The 8,057-nt window shown below is 37.0% G+C and overlaps 1 pseudogene; it reads left to right on the plus strand.

Annotated features, from left to right (window-relative positions):
• Positions 1–2,314: 2,314 nt before the first annotated feature.
• On the plus strand, positions 2,315–3,256 carry LOC101128019 (aldo-keto reductase family 1 member B1-like; annotated as a pseudogene).
• Positions 3,257–8,057: the final 4,801 nt, after the last annotated feature.

Below are 8,057 nucleotides of genomic sequence, written 5' to 3' on the forward strand. Positions count from 1 at the left end.
ATGTTCCTGCTGCTGATAACTAGCCAGAGCCCATCCCTTTGTTTCAGCCCATTCCTTTGTTTCCCATTTCAGTTAATCTATAATCTATAGAAACAATGCTTATCACTGACTTGCTATCAATAAATATGTGGGTAAAACTCTGTTCGTGGCTCTCAGCTCTGAAGGCTGTCAGCCCCGAAGGCTGTCAGTCACCTGATTTCCCACTCCATATTCCATACTTCCGTGTGTGTGTCTTTAATTCCTCTAGCACCACTGGGTTAAGCTCTCCATGACCGAGCTGATCTTGGCAGGAATGAGGGATAAAAGAGTACAAATTGTGTGCGGTGTATACTGCTCAAGTGATGATTGCACTGAAATTCCACAAATTACCACTAAAAAACTTACTCATGTAACCAACCACCACCCATTCCCCCAATAACATATGTAAATCAAAAGTTAAAAAAATCATATGAACAGAGGTGGGAGGAGGAGGAAGAGAGCATTTCTTAAAGGAAAATAAAGATTTCAGGTCAAGAAAAAGAGAGATTAATTAATTTGCAGAGAAAATCAACTAGTGACTTCCTATTTTCATATAAAATCAAAATCCCATTTATTTTGTCTGCATGGTGTAAAATAAACATGTTGTTAGAATGTTTTTTCTCTGAAATAATCTAATTTTTGATAATATTTGGTCAAAATTGACTAGATATTTCATACTATAAGAGTCTGACATCTGCTATAATCTCATCCTACAGGCTGTCATAATGCTGAACTCCAGTGGCCACTTTTAATAAAATAATAAATTATTTTCAGCTGAAGTACTTCTTCTTCTCCTCAAGCTCTTTGATTTTTGACATCAATACCTTAGAATATGCAATAACATATGCAATTATCTTCGAAAATTATAAAAAGAAGGGGGAGAGCATCCTTGAAAATTAGTGTCTTTATGGAATCAAAGAGCTAGTTCAAGGTTGCAAAGAAAACACTTATGCACTGTTGATGGGAGTGTAAATTAGTTTAACCATTGTGGAAAGCAGTACAGTGATTCCTCAAAGAGCTAAAAACAGAACCACCATTCAACCCGCAATCCCATTATTGGGTATATACCCAGAGGAATATAAATAACTTTACCACACACACACAATCTTGTGAATGTTCATTGCAACACTATTCACAATAGCAAAAAGTGGAATCAATCTAAATGGCCATCAATGACAGAGTTCGTGATACAGATACACCATGGAATACTATGCAGTCATAAAAAGAATGACATCATGTCTTTTGCAGGAGCATGGATGGAGCCACAGGCTATTATCCTCAGCAAACTAACACAGGAACAGAAAACCAAATACCACACATTATCTCTTATAAGTGGGAGCTAAATGAAGAGAACTCATGAATACAATGAAGAGAACAACACACTGGGATCTACTTGAGGGTGGAGGGTGTGAGGAGGAAGTGGAGCAGAAAAGATAACTATTGGTTACTGGGCTTAATTCCTTAGTGATGAAATAATCTGTACAACAGACCCCCATGACACAAGGTTACCTATATAACAAATATTTACATATACCCCTGAACCAAAAATAAAAGTTGTTTTTTAGAAAGGGGGAAAAAACCTCTATGAAATTGGTCTGGGCAATGATTTTTTGGATGTGACTCTGAAAGCACAGGCAACAAAAGTAAAAAGAGACAAATAGGATTACATCAAACTAAAAAGCTTCTGCACAGAAGAAAACAATGAACAGGATAAAGAGACAATGTACTGAATGAGAGAATATATTTGCAAACTACACATTTGATATAGGGCTAATAACATTTGAAATACATAAGGAGCTCAAAAGTAATAAAGTAATCTGATTAAAAATGGGAAAAGAACCTGAATAGACATTTCTCAAAATAAGACAAATGCTCAACAGGTATATCAGCAAATTCTTAACATGGCTAATCATCAGGAAAAAACAAATCAAAACCATAATGAAAATTTCATGCCTATTAAAATGACTATTTTAAAAAAGATGAAAGATAACACATATTGGTGAGAACATGGGGAAAAAGGAATCATGGTGCATTGTTGGTAGAAATGTAAATTAGTACAGCCATTATAGAAAAGAGAATGAAAGTTCCTCAAAAAATTAGTAATAGAACTACTATATGATCCAGCAACCCTATTACTGTGTATACATCAAAAAGAAATCAGAATTGCAAAAAGATAACTGCACTCCCATGATAAATGCAGCATTATTCACAGTAGCCAAGATATGGAATCAACCTAAGTATTTATCAACAGATAAATGTACATGGTTCTGGGTGGGGATCTAGGAGTACAGCAGCCATGAACAACCATCTTTTGCTCAACAAGAGTGCCAAGATGTCCATCCTGGGGCCAGGTACCTGGAAGTCTCCTCCAGACCTGGTGACCGAGTCTGTAAATGTAGTGATTAACATTGGGTACTGCCACATAGATTGTGCCCACGTGTACTAGAATGAGAATGAGTCAGGGGTGGCCATTTAGGAGAAGCTCAGGGAGCAGGCAGTAAAGTGCAAGTAGCTCTTCATCATCAGCAATCTGTGGTGCACATATCTTAAGAAGGGTCTGCTGAAAAAAACCTGCCAGAAGATGCTCAGTTACTTGAATCTGGACTACCTAGACATCTACCTTATTCACTGGACAGCTGGCTTTAAGCCAGGGAAGAAATTTTTCCCACTGGATGATTCAGCCACTGTATATCCCAATGACACCAGCATTGTGGACACATGAGCAGCCATGAAAGAGCTGGTGGATGAAGCGTTGGTGAAAGCTATTGGCATCTCCAACTTCAACTATTCTCATGTCAGGAGGATCTTAAACAAACGCGGCTTAAAGTATCAGCCAATGGTTAAACAGATTGAGTTCTACACATACCTAACTCAAAAGAAGTTAATCCAGTACTGCCAGTCCAAAGGCATCATGGTGACTGCCTATAGCCCCCTTGACTCTCTGGACAGGCCCTGGGCAAAGCTCAAGGACTCTTCTGTCCTGGAGGATGCCAGAAGCAAGGTGATCACAGTCAAGCATAATAAAACTACAGCTCAGGTTCTGATTTGATTTCCCATTCAGAGAAACTTGGTGGTGAATCCCAAGTCTGTGACACAAAAATGCATTGCAGAGAACTTTAAGGCCTTTTACTTTGAACTGAGCAGCAAGGATATGACCACCTTACCTAGCTACAACAGAAACTGTGGCTTGGTAAGCTGTACCTCGCACAAGGATTACCCCTTCTAGGAAGAATTTTGAAGCTGTGGATGCCTGCTCATCTCCAAGTGAACTACATCTGTTTTTCCTGCCTCATTTTATTCTTGCCAATGTAATGTGGCCTGTGACACTCAGTGGTGAGACAGCCATCTATAGATTGACCAGCGAGGGCTTTCCTGGCTTGATGTTGGGTCTGAAGAGCAATACCCATAGAGTAGAAGTTTCTTCCAGTTTTCTTTGCCCCCATTTTTGCCCAGCTGGGGAAAGTACAATCTGAATATCCTTTTATGACTAAGGATGAACAATCTACAAGGTCAAAATAGTGCAACTAACAGTTGAGATTTGACTGCTTGGAATTTTAATCCTTTCAGCAAGACTTCTTTTTGCCTCAAATAAAAAGTGTTTTTGTGAGCTTGGAAAAAAACCCAAACAGATAAATGGATGAAAGAAAATGTGATAAATATATGTAATGGAATAGTATTCAGCCATAAAAACAGAAATCATGCCATTTGGGATGACATCAATGAATCTCAAGGACATTATGTTAAGTGCAATAAGCCAGGCACAGAGAGACTTTATGATCTTGCTGATATGTGGAATCTAAAAATGTCAAACTCATAGAATGAGGGAGTAAAATGGTGATTACCAGAGACTGAGGTAGGGGGATTGAAGAGATGTCAGTTGAAAAATACAAAATTTCAGTTAGATGGGAGGAAGAAGTTAATGTGCAAGACGTCGGCTGCACATCATGTTGACTATAGTCAATGACAACATATTATATACTTGCAAATTGCTAAGAGAATATATTTTAAATGTTCTAACAACAAAAAAATGAGGTAATGTGTATGTTCATTAGCTTGATTTAATTATTCTGCAATGTATATGTTTTCTACCATAAATATACCATAAATAGATACAAGAAAAGCAATTTAAAAAAGAGAATTAAAGAGATAGTTAATTAAAATTCTACATGTGTTCCTAAATTTTAAAAAGCAAGAAACCAAAGTCTTAACTAGGAATATAAATAAATTTACATAATATCTACACAGGAACATACAGAGTGGAAAAATAGACATTGGAGACTACAAAAGGTAAAAATGTGGGTTGGGGATGAAGGTTGAAGAATTACCTATTTGGTGAAATTTTCATTATTCAGGTGATGCATAGACTAAAAGGCCATACTTCACCATTACACAATATATACATGTAAAAAATCTGTACTTATAGCCCTTAAATATATAAAAAATAAACAAAACAAAAAATACCAAAAATAATTTCCATAATATGACAAAATATTCTCCAGTCAATACATAAGTTTATGTCTGATCATAAAAAATTAGAGATATTTTAATAAAATCTGTTACTACTACCATGATTTCAATATTTTTTCTAGATATTCTACCTAATGTGATAAAAGGAGGAAAAAGTATGTATATTAGAAAGGAGGACACAAAATTATCACTATTTACAATCGTAAGATAGTTTCTTAGTAAAATTCAGAGAATCATCTAAAAAAAATCATTGGGGAAAATAAAAATTCAATAACATTTCCAGTTGTAAAATACAAGGCAAGATTTCAGTTTTATTGTATACCTACAATAAGAAATTAGCACATATAATGGGGAAAATCCTATTTATAAGAGCAACGTATGTATCAAGAAATGTGTAGAGACCTTTATGGGAAAACTATTAGGCCTTATGGATGTACATGAAAAAATGATTGGCCGGGTGCGGTGGTTGACGCCTGTAATTCCAGCAATTTGGGAGTCCGAGGTGGGCAGATCACACGAGGCCAGGAGTTCAAGACCAGCCTGACCAACATGGAGAAACCCACTCTCTACAAAAAATACAAACATTAGCTGGTCATGGTGGTACACATCTGTAATCCTAGCTACTTGGGAGGCTGAGGCATGAGAATCACTTGAACCTGGGAGACGGAGGTTGTAGTGAGCTGACATCATGCCACGGCACTCCAGGCTAGGTGACAGAGTAGGACTCTGTCTCAAAAAAAAAAAAAGTGATTAAGTGGAGATTCCTATTTCTGGATTGGAAGACTATATTGTACTGATGCCTATTCTCTCCCAGAGAATATGTATACATACATGTAATACAATTCCAATAAAATTCCAGAGCTACAATGGTATCCATATGTTGCTAGTGCTAGAATAAACATCTATATAAATGGTACAGAAAAGAAAACCCCTTCATTTACTTTACACATTTAATATTTAATATATGATTAAAATTTATTTGGCTTATTTGCACATTCCTGTTTGTTTTATTTATGGATAGTTGTAGATAAAGATGTAGATACAGTTACAGTGTTATCCTTTCAAATTAACTTTATTTCATTCATGTCTCTTTTACAAATTCCTTCATTGAGTTTATGGTTTTGATGTCATCTGTGTTTCTCAACAGATCAGCGGGTCTTGTTTTTTAAAGTCCATTCAGCCACTCTATGTCGTTTGAATGGAGAGTATAATTCATTTACAGTTCATTTTATTTTTATTTATTTATTTTTTAAATTTTTTTATTTCATTATTCTACTTTAAGTTTTAGGGTACATGTGCACAAAGTGCAGGTTAGTTACATATGTATACATGTGCCATGCTGGTGTGCTGCACCCATTAACTCGTCATTTAGCATTAGGTATATCTCCTAATGCTATCTCTACCCCCTCCCCCAACCCCACTACAGTCCCCAGAGTGTGATGTTCCCCTTCCTGTGTCTATGTGTCCTCATTGTTCAATTCCCACCTATGAGTGAGAACATGCGGTGTTTGGTTTTTTGTTCTTGCAATAGTTTACTGAGAATGATGATTTCCAATTTCATCCATGTCCCTACAAAGGACATGAACTCATCATTTCTTATGGCTGCATAATATTCCATGGTGTATATGTGCCACATTTTCTTAATCCAGTGTATCATTGTTGGACATTTGGGTTGGTTCCAAGTCTTTGCTATTGTGAATAGTGCCGCAATAAACATACATGTGCATGTGTCTTTATAGCAGCATGATTTATAGTCTTTTGGGTATATACCCAGTAATAGGATGGCTGGGTCAAATGGTATTTCTAGTTCTAGATCCGTGAGGAATCGCCACACTGACTTCCACAATGGTTGTACTAGTTTACAGTCCCACCAACAGTGTAAAAATGTTCATATTTCTCCATATCCTCTCCAGCACCTGTTGTTTCCTGACTTTTTAATGATCGCCATTCTAACTGGTGTGAGATGGTATCTCACTGTGGTTTTGATTTGCATTTCTCTGATGGCCAGTGATGATGAGCATTTTTTCATGTGTCTTTTGGCTGCATAAGTATCTTCTTTTGAGAAGTGTTTGTTCATATCCTTCACCCACTTGTTGATGGGGTTGTTTCTTTTTTTCTTGTAAATTTGTTTGAGTTCATTGTAGTTTCTGGACATTAGCCCTTTGTCAGATGAGTAGATTGCAAAAATTTTCTCCCATTCTGTAGATTGCCTGGTCACTCTGATGGTAGTTTCTGTTGTTGTGCAGAAGCTCTTTAGTTTAATGAGATCCCATTTGTCAATTTTGGCTTTTGTTGCCATTGCTTTTGGTGTTTTAGACATGAAGTCCTTGCCCATGCCTATGTCCTGAATGGTATTGCCTAGGTTTTCTTCTAGGGGTTTTATGGTTTTAGGTCTAATATTTAAGTCCTTAATCCATCTTGAATTAATTTTTGTATAAGGTGTAAGGAAGGGATCCAGTTTCAGCTTTCTACATATGGCTAGTCAGTTTTCCCAGCACCATTTATTAGATAGGGAATCCTTTCCCTATTTCTTGTTTTTGTCAGGTTTGTCAAAGATCAGATAGTTGTATATATGTGGCATTATTTCTGAGGGCTCTGTTCTGTTCCATTGGTCTATATCTCAGTTTTGGTACCAGCACCATGCTCTTTTGGTTACTGTAGCCTTGTAGTATAGTTTGAAGTCAGGTAGCATGATGCCTCCAGCTTTGTTCTTTTGGCTTAGGATTGACTTGGCAATGCAGGCTCTTTTTTGGTTCCATATGAACTTTAAAGTAGTTTTTTCCAATTCTGTGAAGAAAGTCATTGGTAGCTTGATGGGGATGGCATTGAATCGATGAATTACCTTGGGCAGTATGGCCATTTTCATGATGTTGATTCTTGCTACCCATGAGCATGGAATGTTCTTCCATTTCTTCGTACCCCCTTTTATTTCATTGAGCAGTGGTTTGTAGTTGTCCTCAAAGAGGTACTTAACGTCCCTTGAAAGTTGGATTTCTAGGTATTTTATTCTCTTTGAAGCAATTGTGAATGGGAGTTCACTCATGATTTGGCTCTCTGTCTGTTATTGGTGTGTAGGAACGCTTGTGATTTTTGCACATTGATTTTGTATCCTGAGACTTTGCTGAAGTTGCCTATCAGCTTAAGGAGATTTTGAGCTGAGACGATGGGGTTTTCTAGATATACAATCATGTCATCTGCAAGCAGGGACAATTTGACTTCCTCTTTTCCTAATTGAATACCCTTTATTTCCTTCTCCTGCCTGACTGCCCTGGCCAGAACTGCCAACACTACGTTGAATCGGAGTGGTGAGAGAGGGCATCCCTGTCTTGTGCCAGCTTTCAAAGGGAATGCTTTCAGTTTTTGCCCATTCAGTATGATATTGGCTGTGGGTTTGTCATAGATAGCTCTTATTATTTTGAGATACGTCCCATCAATACCTAATTTATTGAGAGTTTTTAGCATGAAGCGCTGTTGAATTTTGTCAAAGGCCTTTTCTGCATCTATTGAGATAATCATGTGGTTTTTGTCTTTGGTTCTGTTTACATGCTGGATTATGTTTATTGATTTGCGTA

The sequence above is a fragment of the Gorilla gorilla genome, chromosome X (assembly GCF_029281585.2).
Source record: "Gorilla gorilla gorilla isolate KB3781 chromosome X, NHGRI_mGorGor1-v2.1_pri, whole genome shotgun sequence".
Taxonomy (NCBI): domain Eukaryota; kingdom Metazoa; phylum Chordata; class Mammalia; order Primates; family Hominidae; genus Gorilla; species Gorilla gorilla.